The sequence below is a fragment of the Pseudorca crassidens genome, chromosome 1 (genome assembly GCF_039906515.1).
Source record: "Pseudorca crassidens isolate mPseCra1 chromosome 1, mPseCra1.hap1, whole genome shotgun sequence".
Taxonomy (NCBI): Eukaryota; Metazoa; Chordata; class Mammalia; order Artiodactyla; family Delphinidae; genus Pseudorca; species Pseudorca crassidens.
In genome coordinates, this window is record NC_090296.1 from 177226012 (window position 1) to 177242606 (window position 16595).

At 35.8% G+C, this 16595-nt stretch overlaps 1 protein-coding gene across 1 annotated transcript in view; it reads left to right on the plus strand.

Moving 5' to 3' along the window:
* Positions 1-3565: 3565 nt before the first annotated feature.
* CELF2 (CUGBP Elav-like family member 2) overlaps positions 3566-16595 on the plus strand; it is an 830631-nt gene continuing 817601 nt past the window's right edge. The window contains exon 1 of the mRNA XM_067701074.1: positions 3566-3641. The gene's annotated coding sequence lies outside the window, so the exon portion shown is untranslated. The remainder of the gene's footprint in view (positions 3642-16595) is intronic.

The window sequence follows — 16595 nt, forward strand, 5'->3', positions numbered from 1 at the left end:
GTGCGTGGGCTTCTCATTGAGGTGGCTTCTCTTGTTGTGGAGCACGGGCTCTAGGCACGTGGGCTTCACTAGTTGTGGCATGCAGGCTTAGTAGTTGTGGCTTGCTGACTCTAGAGCACAGGCTTAGTAGTTGTGGTGCACGGGCTTAGTTGTTCTGTGGCATGTGGGACCTTCCCAGACCAGGGATCGAACCCATGTCCCCTGCAATGGCAGGTGGATTCCCAACCACTGCGCCACCAGGGAGGTCCCAGTAATTTTAAAATATGCAGTAAGTTCGAAAAATATTTTATTGTCATTTGTAAGTGAGAAGATAAAAACATATTAATTTGATGCACATTAAAAAACTAAACTAGCATTTCCCCTCCTGATGTTAAGTATCTACGGACATGAACATTCAAATAGCATATAACATTAAACCTATTCGAAGAATTTCTTTAAAACACATTTCCAGTAAACCGTTCAGCATATTTCTTTCTTTCTTTTTTTTTTTTTTTTTTGAGGTACACGGGGCTCTCACTGTTGTGGCCTCTCCCGTTGCGGAGCACAGGCTCCAGACGCGCAGGCTCAGCGGCCATGGCTCACAGGCCCCGCCACTCCGCGGCATGTGGGATCTTCCTGGACCGGGGCACGAACCCGCGTCCCCTGCATTGGCAGGCGGATTCCCAACCACTGCACCACCAGGGAAGTCCTCAGCATATTTCTTTAAGACACATTTCCGGGCTTCTCTGGTGGCGCAGAGAATCTGCCTGCTAATGCAGGGGACACGGGTTCAAGCTCTGGTCTGGGAAGATCCTACATGCCGCGGAGCACCTAGACCCGTGAGCCACAACTACTGAGCCTGCGCGTCTGGAGCCTGTGCTCCGTAACAAGTGAGGCCGCGATAGTGAGAGGCCCGCGCACCGCGATGAAGAGTGACCCCAGCTTGCCACAGCTAGAGACAGCCCTTGCCCAGAAAGGAAGACCCAACACAGCAAAAATAAACAAGTAAATTAATAAACTCCTTCCAATTCTTTAGGATATTTATGAAATTTATGAAGTGCTTTTTTTCCAGGATGGCTGCAAGATACGCAGTAAGCTAGTACTTAGTCCCCCAGCACCAAGTAGAAACTTCTAAAGTAACAGGCTAAAGGTCTAGTGGAAACATGGGGCTCAAACATTTCCTGAAGCCTGTTCCTGCTCTAAAGTTGAATGTCAGGATTTTTAATTTAAGGCTGATACTCTGCTAATTGTACTCAGGCTGCACTGGCAACCATAAAAATAGTCTCCCTTCTTCATTTGAAGCAGAGGTGTTTAGAATACAAACCAACATGTGCTAATCTGTGCATATTTGTATTTTACCTCACATGTTCTCAGTGTTCTGTTATCCACAGTGATACCAAAGTATTTCATGTTGGCGTATTAGTCATAAAAATGTGTAACTTTAAAATAAGATACAAATTAAAAATATATATATCATTCCTTTTTTCCCAGTTCTACATGTTTGTCCCTCCCATGTGTATCTTCAGCTCTACACAGCTTTCTTGAACTCTTCTTTAAAAGGAAAGGATTGAGAAAAACCTCTTGAATTTAAAGAATGATTCAGGAAAATAAAATCTCTCTTCAATTAAATCTTTTGAAAAATCCATGCATGACACTTTTCAAGCCAAAGCATGGGTTGGTTTTATTGCATTTGATGCTGTAACAAAGTACCCTAATTAGCACATTGGTGTAATTTACCACTCTTTCATTAAAGCTGATTGCCTAACTACCTGGGAAGTTAACATGGCTTCTTGAATACTTGACCTGCCTTATTTTTCTCCAGTACAGCTGTTTGTGGGAATGGAGCAAAAAGCATTCATTACTGATGGGAAAAAAATTCTGGTAAAGGTTTTCATACAAGAAAATGATGTCGTTTTGCTTTGTGCCTCCTCAGCCGTTTCCATTTTTAATTGGTTTGGATTTATGATGAGACCTTAAATGACAGCATGGATTCCTGGCATTCAGCTAAATTCTTATGAGTTTGGAAAGCTAAATCATGTTCATTTAATTTATATTGTTACTCATTTTGGTTTTGAAAATCTGACCTTAAAAAGTGAAGTGCATTAAAGTCTGTGAAATTAAGCTCGTAGTTGGCTTTCGGGGATTCTACAAGTTATGCAGAAATAGTGAAATCCATTGAAACGGCTTGAGGTAGGGATAAGGAGGAAATGTTTTGACAAATACAAAAACAGACAAGCAAGGGTAGATTAAATGCTATTGCATTGGTAAGAGTAATTTTCTTTTGTGTTTTGAGCCACTGGCGAAAATCCATGTACATTTTATCTTTTACTCCTTAATCACCCCGCCCTGACTATGTGACATGACACATTCATCAGCGTGGTACTCTTATGTTAGAGCAGTAGGATGATGTAAGGAAAATCCATACTTTAACAGGAGAAATAATGCTCTCTTCCATGACAGAAGCAATGCTTCACATCAAGAAGCAAACCTGCAGGTCATCCATACTCCATGCAGACTTGTAATATCTGCATACCAAAGTAGCCCATAAAGGCCTCATGTGAAAAGAGCATTTAGAAAACAAGAACAAAGAAGCTTGTTGTAAATTCTGGGTAAGCCATTTACATCCTGACAGAAGAAGGATGGGCTTAATTATCTTTCATAACTCCTCTGCTACTGACTGAGGATCTGCTGTGCTTTAAGTAACCATTTTATTTTTGTTGCTAAAATTAAAGTGGTTTGCTATAGGAGATACCTTAGGTGAAGTTTGCAGTGGAGACCAAATTTATCCCTACGATTTTTAGCTCTTTGCGCAGTTCATGAACATGAAAAGGAACTTTTTGGATTTGGCTGCAGAGACTTTTTACATTAATATTTCATCCTTCTTAGAAGTTTCTGGTGTTTGTGGAATCTTCTTCCTGGGCCCTTCTGTCCCTTGAATTATTCTCAACACTACATCCCCCCCAAAAAAGGTATCAAAGGAAAAGTGGAAGCCCCGGTAATCTTGGTATTGCTATCATTCCTAGAAATTTCAGTGTTGATGAGTTAAAGGAAAAGACAGGAGTCTGTCTCAGAGAGGAGGACAGGACTGTAGGAGATGCAGATACAGTAAAAATATAAATAATAATAATAACTCTTATTGTTTTACAGATTTAGAAAAAGAAAGAAGGAAACGAAAAAAACCCAAACAATAATCAAACCCCATCATGGTGTATCAATTAAAATGGAAGGGAATTACATGCAAATGCTTCAAATAGAAAATGCAGAATACCTTTCCACTGATGATTTTTAGTTGTCAGGACAAGTGAGACCCAAACAGCAGACAGAATGGTCCCAGCATGCTTGTTGCCTTTTTTTGTTTGCACAGTAGCTGTCAATTTCAGCCTTGCAGGTAGTGGAACCCAGCGGGAGGCAGGGGCGGGACCCAACCACGAAGCCTGAACTGAGAGCAAATTTAAATTACTGAGCCTTTTTTTTCCTTTTTTATTTTTCTACTCTGCGACAAACTGAAAAGATTCCAGCACGCTAATTTAACCACCCTGCTTCTTCTTTGCCTTTTTTTTTTTTTTTTTTTTTTTTTTTTTGTCTCCCTGCTTCCAGGATAATTAAAAGAGAAACCTGTAAAGGCAACATTCCTGTGACCGAGTTGGTGCTGCAACGTGCTGGTAAGAAAACACATTTAATTTTTTTTTATCTTTTTTTTTTTGCTTTTCCTTTTTTTAAAAAAAAAAAGAGCTGAAGGCTTTGTCTGTCTAATGCAGTCATAAGCGTGGCTTCCCTGCCGTGAAGGGTTAGCATGTAATGAAAAGGTGAAATTGCCTGATATGTGACCTTCGCGTCATACTTATAATGGGTAATGACAGCATCCCTATGTACCCTGATGATGCTTCTCTCTGCAAATTGATGAGTCGCCCAGTTGCAACAGGACTAAGACTGTCGCACTATGGCAATTAGTTGTTGATTGTTTAAGGTTGGTGTTTCAGTGTCCTGTCAGGGAGAATTCTCCAGTTCTCCAAGTTACTGGTTTGCAGGGGTGTCATGGGTTTTAATAGGTCCCTTACAGACCGTAACTGTTTTGTTATTTACTCGCGAAACAGGAAGTACAATAATGATACTTTTTTTTAAGTAACACTGTAATTATCCTATACTTCCTTAGTCCAGATAATGAAACAGCCTAAAGTGAGCTCTGAGTAGCGTTATTTTAATCCCTTTCATCTACAACTTGTCAGGAGTTCATTAGACAGTTAACTGTGGACAGCCTAGATCATCAGGGGACCTTGAACTTGAGATGCCAACTTTATTCTCTAAAAGGACAAATTTTCCTTCAGTCCAATTATATTCAACAAGTACTTCTTTATATGCTGCCTGGGACTGGTACTGAGAATGTTCTTGCCTGTTACTCTGTTATGGGGAGAGACTGAACCTAGATGGTGTGACTTTTCAGCAATCAGCTCTTCATTCTACTGTTAGGACTGATCAGATCACTTAAGCCACATTTCAAAATGCATGACTGTTGACTCTGAGATAAAGTTCCCAAGGTTCAGTCTCCTACAATCAATTCCTCCTGTGCATGTAAATTTTGTTTATGTCAGTTTGCAACGATGGTCAGTACGTTTTAGACTGCATTTGCATATTATAAAGAAAGAAGAAAACATAGAAATCTTACCTGTCTTGCAAACCAAATATGTCCTTTGAGCATATATCCATGTGGCAAACTTTGAGCTTACCCAGATGCTAGCCTCAGAAGCTGGAAGACACAGGAAAGATTGAGGTTGGTTAGTGAGTGTGCTTGGATTTGGGTCAAGAAACTTAGGAAGAAATTTTCTTTTATTGCCTTTAAAAACACATGTAAAATATCGAGGGATATTTTTGTCTGTTCTCCATGGTTGTTTGTGAACTGTGGTAGTTTTTGTTTTTGTGCTGTTGTTTTCGGTTTTTAATAGATAAGTAAACATGTAGTGGGGAGATCGTCAAAAAAGAGAATGTAGTTTCCAAATGTCCATTAAGACCTTTTTCTAAAGAAAAACTATCCTGTGAAAGTTGGAAGATTGTATGCCGTTTGCATCCGGTAAGGAATGTGGCATTCCATACACTGGTAACATTTGGTCCCTAGTCTCTATAGCTATCCTATCTAATTGTGTCATTTCCACATTTAACAGCTCTGAACCGTGCCGCCCCGTGGGTCCTCACCGATGCCCCCCAGATCACTTGAAATGTCTAAAAAGACCTTAGAACGTTAGAAAATGCCAAGTATTAGAATAATTTCTGCCTCTTACAACAAAAGAAAATACTATGGATTTAATAGTTCATTTTTAAAATCTGATTTTACCCACCAGTAACTGTCTACTAGGAACATTTCAGTTATAATTGGAATAAATTGTTGCCCGGTAACAAGCAACTAACTCTGAAGCTACTTTCCATAGAAATCAGTGACTGGAAATAGCTACAAAGAGCTAAATGCAAGTCAAACCGCAGCACTTGCATTTCTTAGTTTTTTAAGAAAATATTCATTTCTGAGTAGTTTTACTATTCTACTTAAATTCTTGAATTTTTTTAATCAAGGTGCCTCTTCTAAGAAAATTTCTAATTGACCAAAATCCCTGATATGAAAAGTAAAGGCCAGTAGACCTTTGAAAAAATTTTTCTTTCTGATTCAAAATAAGGAAGGATAAGCACAACCTCTCAGACTATGAGTGTTAACAAGATTCTGGGCTAGCAATACCATTATATGTGAAGAACTGCTATCATCTCTTGCAGAACGTAATGTAAAATTATGGGTTTCACTGTAGGACTCTGTCATTTGAACTAGTAATCAGTCCATAATTCTACAGATTGCTGCAGTTAAAACGATGCTTCCCCGCATTAAAAAAAATATTGAATAACACTGAAATTACTTTAGAGTTTTACCCGTTCCATTTTTTTCCAAGAGAAACAGAACGAGTAATAATCCCAAATTCTGATATCTGAGTATACATAATATCAGAATGTCTTTTCTTCTTCCCTGGTTGAAGTGCTATGACATTATAATTTCAAGAGCAAAATTCTTCAGCAACGCTTCTGCATTTCCCATTTAGCTCTTGTGGCGATTGGGAATAGTTTTCACCTTCTAATTGTGCAGGTGTTTAAATAGAAAATACCTTAGGGAGAGGGTAAACACTGTCATTTTACACACAGACATACAGACAAAATTACATATGACGCTAGAATGAAAATATCCAGGCAATATGAAAGCATAAGTAATGCTTTCTGAAAATATGACATTTGACATTTGCTCAATTCACTATAAATGTTTACTAAGTATCAACAATGTTAGAATATATGGGAAGTTGAACAATGACAAAGCCATATCTTGGTCATCCAGGGAATTACAGTATAGTAAAATTAAACTGGTATTAAAAAAAAACAGAAAATGTAATTTGATTAATTAGCCTACAACGAACTTGACATTGTGTTAGTTTCTCGGGATCAAGGAAAATTATAACTTACTGTTTCTGACCTTTTAGAACCAGCATATTCTTCACTTCCCACTTTTGCTTCAGTTCTTCTTCTATAGTTACGTATGTTTTCTGTTTCTTGTGTTTTTAAAAGATCATTATTAGTATACGTATAGTCAATATCTGTATTTTTTCCACTGTATAAGAAGAAGCACGAAGCACTAAACTGGATATCAGGAGATAGCCATCCTAATCCCTAATTACCCACTGACTTTGTTACTGAATCTTCTTAGGCCTCTGTCTCCTCATCTTTCCAGAGAGGAAGTGGCCACATCCAACAGTAAACATTTTTCAATTCTACCAAGATAAAGATGGGTAACTTCTAAGGAAGAGAAAGAGGAATGCCAGTTATGGAAGGCATTGTGGTCCAGTGGTTTAAACAAAGTACAAGAGAATTATCAATGAGTAAACCACAAGTCCTAGCCTCTGCATTTGGGCTGAGTTGATGTGCGGTTATTCCAACCCCTTGATTTCATACTGTCTGCTCTCTTCACTGACATGGTAATGCCTACAGGACTAGAGAGAAACACTGCAACAGAACAGCAAGGGTATATAAAAAACACTGTTCCAGCCCCTACTGAAATGCTTCCTACATGGGACCCAAGAAAATAAAGAGAATATCTCTCTCCTTAAAAGTAAAATACAGAGCAATGCTTCTCTTAAACACATTAAAAAAATTATTATATGTACATTAGTATCCATCCCTAACACTTTAGAGTAATGAAATAATTTTTGAAAAAGTCATAGTTTACAACCTATACATTAATAATAGAAAACATATTATAGGGGTAAAATTAGAATATTTTCTAAAGCCTATTTCTAAAATATCCATCTTATATTTCCTGAGTAAATACATAAATGCTTAGGTATACTAGATACCATAATCCTCTTGTTTTCTTCCTGCCTCCCTGGTTTCCTATTGTTTTTACAAAAAGAAGATGAAGAAATACATGATATATATACATATTAGAAACTAGTTTATTTTTTTTCTTTATTACCATCGAACTATGAATTAATCTTTAAGAAACTCAGGTTTGGAAAGAGGTAAAGAGAAGACGAGTTGTTCTTAGATTATTTCTGTCGGAGGAGTAGCAAGACAAAAGGGCTTGTGATTTCTTCATTCATTCAAAATTTGTTCTTAAAGGCATTGATAGACCCTGGTTAAAGAAAGAAATACAGTTCCTGTCCTCAAGAAACTTAAAATATAAGACATTTTAAAACAAATGAACATAAAATACATCATTACAAAAGTGCTATGAAAGAAAATTTCAAGTGCTCTGACAGAAACTATGCAGGAGGCAAGTAAGATTGGCGGGCTCATGGAAAACTGTTCTAACCCAAAGACAGAGATACTCTTTCTAAAGTGAAAAAAAAAATACTTATTTCTGTTTCCTCGTGTCTTTGGGTAGTGGAATTAAGCAAGTTCTTCGCTTACCTGGAATTTTGCAATTACTCCCTGACTGGTCCCCGGTCATTTTTAACACAGCAGCCTGAGTGGCCCATTAGAGATGTGATTCGTATTGTATTACTCCTCTGTTCAAAACACTGCAATAAAGATACCTTGGAAACTGATAACAATGGTTGTATCCAAGAGGGAAACATAAGGGTGGAAGAAAGGGCACAGGGATGAAAGGAAGGCTTACTTTTACTGTGTACCCTTTTGCACCTTATGAGTTTTCATGTCATATCCATGTCTTACCAGTCTGATTAAATCATTTTAATTTAATTGCCATTTTAAAAAAATCTCTCCATGCTCTCCATGTCATTCAGTAAAAGTCGATTCCTTACAAGGGCCTATACTAGGATGAGTATATGATTTTTCATTTGAACCTGGACATTTTTGTGAGTAAAAGGTGATAATATTCATAATTACCATGGGACAACAAGCATAAAATAGAGCTGTCCAGGGCCAACAAGGGTAAACCTAACCCTACACATCTCCATGACTCTCTCACGTTCTTCTCTTGCCCTGTGTACTCCAGGCACATTTATGGACTTAAACACAGAACACACCAGGTATGCTCTGATCTCAGGACCTTTGCACTTGCTCTTCTCTAGTCCTGATCATTCTTCTTCTAGATGTCCATATCAATTGTCTGCTCACTTCATGTTTTGCCCAAATATCACCCTCTCTGATCACCCTATTTATAAGTACAACTCACCCTCACCTTCCCTATTCTCCTTCACTGCTTTATTTCTCTCCATAGAATGTATCACCAACTACTATAGTATATCATATATTTTGCAATTTATTATTGGACTCTCTCCATTAAAATAGATGTTTTATAAAGGCAGACATTTTGTTCTGTTTTGTTTACTGCTGAATCTCTAGCATCTAGATATACCTGGCATATAACAGGCACTCAGTAAATATTTGTTTAATGAATGTTGGATGTTATCAAAACTGTCCATATCATCCTAATCAGTAGACTTAGGGCTATGTTCCAGGCTGAGTTCCAGAAGCTGTGTCTGAGTGCAGAAGAGCAGGAGACTGGTTCAGAGATGTGGGGAATGGAGTCAGGGAGGCTCAGAAAGACAGATTCAGAAACAGAGAAGGTCAAAAACTAAAATAGAAGAGCCAAATAAGTATCAAATCCAAGGGTGCAGATGAAGATACAAAGACAGGTGGAGACATAAGACATAATCAGAGGTGACAAGAGGCAACAAGTAGGTTTCATAAGACAGGTGGCAGGTGGGGGCAGTAATAGGTTTCTGGTATTCTATATATGTGCAGAATTTACTAGAATATGGACTAGATCATCTGGAATAAGTTAGATATTTCTCACACTGTACCTATGGCTTTGCTTGGATATTCGGAGGACTTTCTTAAGGAACATCTGTCGTTGACTTGAATAGTAATGAACTGATCTGGTAAGTGATAGGCATCTAAAAGAAAGCCAAGTTTGAAGGAAGTGGGAAACATTTTACTGAAGTTGTTTTTATAACCGCATCATTCAGTCTGACATTTTCTGTGTACTTTTTAAGTAGCCCTTGAGCAGTATGAATAGCGTACCTGAGAATCTACCAGTTATAGGATGATGTAAGCAGGTCACAGAGAAATGCACAAAACAAGTTCTTTTGTTCAATTTTGTTTGAAGCTACCATATTTGTATATTAAACAGTCCTATGTTCTGCAGGTGATGTTATAGGGATATAATGCTCTCTGAATGCTCATCTTTTTAAAGGTTGTTATAAAAAAAATTAAAATGTGATAGCATGCTTTTCTGGCAAGGAGATAATTGGCCGATATACGATTTTCTGAGTATTTTTATTATGCTATGCCTGTTATCTAGAGGACCTATGTAATTGAGGGGTTGGGGGGTGAATCCCCAAAATTCCATCTATATAAAAGTTTCCTGAGTCCCTTTGCATCAGTCCTATCCTCCACACCTAGCCTTTAGGCCACTGATCTGCTTTCTGTCACTATAGAGTAATCTACATTATATTAAGTTTTATGTAAGTGGAATCATATAACATGTACTCTTGTGTCTGGCTTCTTTCAGCATCATGCCTTTGAGAGCCATACATATTGTTATGTACATCAGTAGATTTTTAATTGGTGAGTGGTATTTCATTGTACGAATATACCACATTTTGTTTATCCATTTACCTGTTGATGGACATTTGGGTAGTTAACATTTGGAAGCTCTTATAAACAAAGCTGCTTGAACATTCATATACAAGTCTTTATGTTCACTTCTCTCAGGTAAATAGTTAAAAGTGAAAATGCTGGGTCTTAGGATAGGTGTATGTTTAACTTTATAAGGAAAAAACAAAGTGGCGAAAAAATTTTATGCTTCTGTCAGGAATATATGACAGAATATTGCTGGACATCTCTGCCAACTTCTGGTATTGCCAGTCTTTTCAATTTTAGTCATTTTAATGGTGTTTGGTGGTATCTCACTGTGGTTTTAATCAGCATTCCGCTGAAGAGTAATAGTGTTGAGCATCTTCTCATATGCTCATTGGCTTATTGTAAAATGTCTGTTCAAATCTTTTATTTGTTTTTTATTGTGCTGTGTGTTCCCTTAATACTGAGTTGTAGGAATTCTTTTCATATTTTGAGCAAAATATCTACATGGAAAATATTTTCTCCCAGTATGTGACTTTTCTTTCTACATTTTTTAATGGTATCTTTCAAGAAGCAACATTTTAAAATTTGGATTAATCCAAATTTAACCAACGTACCATTTTTTTTCTTTTATGGTTCATACTTTTTGTGGTTTCTCTAAGAAATCCTTGCCTGTTAGAAGATGACAAAGATTTTTCTTCTATGCTTTCCTCTGTATGTTTTAGAATTTTAGCTTTTACATATAGACCTATGATCCATCTTTATTTTTATGTTTGACATAAGGTAAAAATCAAGGTTCAATATTTTTATATAGATATCCAGTTGTTCCAGCACCATTACGGAAAAACTTACTCTTTCCACCATTTAATTACCTTGGACCATTGCCAAAAATCATTTAACCATGTATGCATTGAAAACAGGTAATGTAATTTCTCCAGCTTTGTTTTTCTTTTTCAAAATTGTTTTGATTTTTCTAAGTTGTTAACATTTTCATATAAATTTTAGATGTAACTTATAAAGATTTTCCTCAAATAAAACGCCTGCTGAAATTTTTATTGGAGTTGCATTGAATATGTAAGCTCAATTTGTAGAAACGACATTTCAACTACATTGAGTCTTATATCTATAAACATTTATTTAGTTGTTTTCCATGTATTTAGTTATTCTTTAGTTTCAGCAAGGATTATAGTTTTGAGCATACAGGTATTTCTCCAGTTGTTAAATTTATCCCTGATTATATAATATTTTTGAATATTATTGAAGTGATATTGTATTTCATTTTTAAACTTCTGTTGCTCTTATATATAAATACTATTGATGTTTGTATGCTGGCCTCCTATACTGCTATCTTCACAAGTTCACTTTTAGTTTTAGTGGATATTTTTTGCATATATATTTCTTAGGATTTTCTAAATACACTATCAACTTTTGATCAAAACACTTCATCCTTTCCAATTTGTATTTCCTTTATCCCTTTTCTTAATTGAAGTAGCTAGGATTTCCAGTGAAGTGTTGACTAGAAATAGTGAGAGTGAACACCCTTCATTTGTTCCCAATCTTAGGAGGGGAAACATTCAATCTTTCACCACAAAGTATGATTTTAATTGAGGTTTATTCATGCATACCCTTTATCATATAAGGAAGTCACATTCTATTCCTTTTATATACTGGGAATTTGATTTGCTAAAATTTTATTACAGATTTTTTGGTCTCTATTCATAGAAATACTTGGCGTCTTTCTTTTCTTGTAACGTCTTTGTCTAGTGTGCTCTTAGAAGGACACTGATCTCATAAAGTAGGTTGGGGAGTATTCTTTCCTCCTTTATTTTCTGAAACATCTTGTGTAGGATTAGTATTATTTTTCTTCCCTAAATGTTTGATAGACTTTATCAGTAAGCTACATGGGCCTGGAGTTTTCTTTGTGGGAAGACTTTCAGTTAAAAATTCAATTTCGTTCATAGATACAGAGTTATTTAAATTTTCCATTTCCTCTTAGGTTAACTTTGGTCATTTATGTTATTTATGAATATATATATTTCATCTATCCTATCACAATTATTGCCATGAAATGTTCTTTGTATTCCCTCATCCTCTGAATGTTGTAGGATCTGTAATAGTACCTCCTCTATCGTTCTTAATAGTAGTTTATGTTTTCTCCTTTTCAAAAATCAATCTACTAGTTTTTACTTCTGCTATAGCAAATTGCCACAAACTTAATGACTTACACAATACAAGTTTACCACTTTTTAGTTCTGTATATCAGAAGTCTGACACAAATCTCACCAGGCTAAAATCAAAGTGTCAGTAGGAGCCGCATTCCTTTCAGGAGGCTCTAAAGGAAGATCCATTTTCTCACTCATTTGGATTGTTGACAAAATTCAATTCCTTGTGGTTATAGGACTGACATCTCCATTTCTTTGCTGATGACCAGCTGAGGGTCATTTTCAGCTTCTAAAAGTCATGCACATTCCTTGGCTTGTGGACTACATCTTCAATCTTCAAAGCCAGCAACAGTGTGTCAAGTCCCTGTCACACTTCAAATCTCCCTTTCTTCTTCCATCTCATCTCTTTAACCCAACTGGGAAAGGTTCTCCACTTTTAGGGACCCATGTGATGATCCTAGACCCACCCAGATATTCCAGGACAATCTCCCCATCTCAAGATCCATCCCATTAATCACATTTGCAAAGCTTCTCTTGCCGTCTAACACATATTTACATGTTCCAGGGATTACAGCATAGACATTTTTCTACCTTCTATGCCAGAAGCTTATGTATTGATTTTAGCCTTTTTTTTTCTTTTTCTAATATACACTTTTAAAGCTATAAACTCCCCTTAACTAAGTCATACAGTAACTGTATCCCACAAATTTTAACTTATTTGTTTTCATTATTTATTCAAAATAATTTTAGTTGTTTCGGTAATTGCTTCTTTTTCCCATGGTTTTTTAGAAGTGTGTTATTTAATTTCCAGATACTTGGACTTTTTCTACATGTATTCTTGTTGCTGATTTCTAATTTAATTCCATTCTCATCAGAGAACTAAATAATATCATATTTTCTAAATTTTTGTGGCAGCATATGGCTTACTTTGGTGAAAATTCCAAGTGTTCATAAAAAGAATGTATATTATGCAGTTATTGGGTATAGTGTTCTCTAATTGCCATTTCGGTTGGTAGTATCTTTCTCATCTTTTATTTTCTTAATTAATTTTTTGTCTATTTGTTCTATCAGTTACTGAGAGTACTGTAAAGTCTCCCTCCATGACTATAGATTTGTCTATTTCTCCCCTTTAGTGTCTCTTAGATTTTGTTCCACGTATTTTGAAGCTTTATTATTAGGTGTATATATATTTATAATTGTTATATACTACTGTTGTAAATAGTAACTTTTTTCATTATTAAGTGCCCCCTTTTCTCTAGAAGTCCTTACTCTATTTTGGTTAACTTTTTTCTTTCTTCTCTTCTTTTGTATTAATCAGATGTTTTTGAAAATTAAGAAAAATTTTAAGTTCTGTTTATTGGTTTTCTAGCTATATCTCTCTGAATTATTTTCCCATGGTTGCTTAATTACAATGTACATTTTAAAGTTAATATTGTTAATACTCCCATAGTACATTTTTATTTACCTTCCTTCTTTTGAGTTATTGTTGTCCTATATATTATATTTACATACATTATAAACTCATCAATAAGTTGCATTTTTTTTTTTGCTTTAAACAGTCATTTCTCTTTTAAAGATATTAAGAATGAAATAAGTTTATATAGTCTGAACACCTTCCTTTATATTATTTGTAGAGCAGTCCTGGTAACAGATTTTCTCACGTTCTATTTATCTAAAAATATTTTAACTTTATCTTTATTTTTTAAGATAGCTTCACTAAACATAGAATTTATTATTGACAGTTTTATTTTTCTTTCAGCACTTTTATTGTATCATTGCAATATCTTTGGCTTCTGTAGTTTCTTAGTGGAAGCCAGTAAACCATAGCATTCTTCACCTATTATTACTGTGTATGTTTTCTCTGGCCGAGTTCAAAATTTTGTTTGCTATCTTTGGATTTCAGCAGTTTAACTACAATATGTTTTAAAATTATTTTCTTTGTTTTAATCCTGTTTGAAGTTTATTAAGTTTGTTGTACCTGAAATTAATGTTTTCTACCAAATTTGGGGGAGATTCTGCCATTATTTATCCAATTTTTTTTCTGTTTATTTCTCTCTTCTTTTGGGAACTCCAGTTACATATATTATAGTTTGATTTTTCTTAAATTGTTTTTCTCTCTGATCTTCAAATTGGGTAATTTGTATTTTTCAATCTTCACATTTACTGATACTTTATTCTGCCATCTCCAATCTGCTGTTGAGCCCATCTAGTTAATTTTTGAAGTTTATCAAATGTTTTAGTTGTCAGATTTCTGTTTTTCTATGGATCTATTTCTCTTTTGAGATTTTCTTATCTTTTCACTCATTGATATTATACTTTCTTTAATTCTTTGAACATATTTGTAATCACTGATTTGAAGTTTTGATTTGCTAAATTCAACACCTGGGACCACTGGGAGTCAGTTTCTATTGACTGTCTTTGTTCCTGTTTATGAGTCACACTTTCCTGTGTCTTTGCATGTCTAGTAATTTTTGGTTGTAAACTGAACATTTAAGATGATACATTATTGTGACAGTGCATTCTATAGTGTTCTGAAAATTGTGCTTTTTTATTCCAATATTCAGTTAATCCACCTGGACATGAACTGCAATATTTGCTTTTACTATAGTATTTAGCTGCTGGTATCTCTGATCAGTTCTTATGGCTTCCAAATGCTACTTTTATTAGTTTGACCTCCTGGAAGTCTCCCCTGTGCCTGTGTAATTTGGTAGCTAGGGATTTTGGCAAAGATTTTACTCATATTTGGGGGCTTACCCTTTCAGTGGTTTCTTTGCTTCTAGGAATTTCCTTCTAAATCTAGCTTCTATATCCTTAGGATCACTTTTCTGACACTTTAAATCCCTGAGGCTTCAGCTTTCTCCTGGCTATGTTGTAACTGGAAAATGTATTAAGCTTGAAGAGCAGCAAAAATATATACTTTGCACCATGCATCTTTCATCTTTCAGTAGTAGATTCCTCTCTGACCTCTTCCTGCTTTGTTGGCAGGCCCTACAGAATTTCTCCTCACCATGCATAGTTTGTCAGCCAGACACTACGGGTTTTTGGTTTCATTTCTCTGCAATTATCTTGCTTTCAGGACTTCATCTTTACATTTCCAGGTGCTTTTCCAGTGTTAAACTATGATCTCTGGAAATATTTGCCGACAAGTCTGTGTTTTTCCACCACTGTTTTCTTCTGCAGTAGCCACAGGGATTAGGGAACTACCTTACAGTTCTTACCTTTTATAATTATGGGGTTTTGTTTCCGGGAATAAACAATCTCCAGCTTTTGTATACTTGTAGACACATCCCAGTATCATTAAACTATTAGAGTCTTTTTGTGTTTATCCAGCTTTTATAATTTTATCTGGGAAGGGTTTGCACAACCCCTTACTCCCCCCACCATGACTGTAAATTCTTTTTGTAGGCATATTAACGTATTTTCTTTGTCTGATGTCACAGGGACTACAGTATTTAAAAGGTGAGAAACTAATCCAAAGAGTAAACTGTTTGGCTTTCTCATGTATGTTAATTTTAAACCCGCCCTACAGTCATTACACTCTCTTATTAAATGGCTAATACATTCACATTTCACTCATTTTAAGAGTTGGAAACATTGAATCTTATAAAAAGGTCTATAAATGAACAGCATTTAATGAGATTTTTTTTTTCTACTTTAGAACAAACTGACAAGATTCCAGCACACTAATGTAATGACTTCAAGGTCTTATTGTAGTTGACTATGGGGCTTCCAGTGAGAGTCGTAATTATATTAGCTTCATATGGAAGGTAGACAATTAAGTTATCAGTTGTTTATTCTCAGGCTTCAATCTGGACCTTAAACACCGCCTATCAGAATAAAGCCAATACCACTGAAAGAAACTGGGCAATCTCAGTATCAATTTGTTAATATTCTCCCCAAGATAGATGCTGTTTACAATGATAATTAACAAATACACATAAAAGAACATGCATTGGGGAGAGCAAACAGTTCACTTGTGTCTATGAAGGTATGTATTAAGGTGGAGATCCTTGCCATTGCACTTTGGGGTACTGTTGTGTCTTGTATTGTGTCCCCCCAAAAAAGTTATATTGAAGTCTTAATCCTTAGTACCTCACAATGTGATCTTATTGGAAATAGAGTCATTGCAGATGGAATTGGTAAAGTTAAGATGAGATCATCCTGGCATAAAGTGGGCCCCCAGTCCAGTATGACTGATGTCTGTAAGAATATAGCCATGTGACAACAGAGACACATGGGTAGAACACCTTGCGACAGTGAAATCAGAGATTAGATTTATGTAGCTGCAACCCAAGAAACTTCAAAGATGCTGGCAAACTACCAGAAGCTGGAAGGAGGCAAGAAGGAATTCCATTATACATTTCAGAAGGAACGTGGCCCTGCCAACACCTT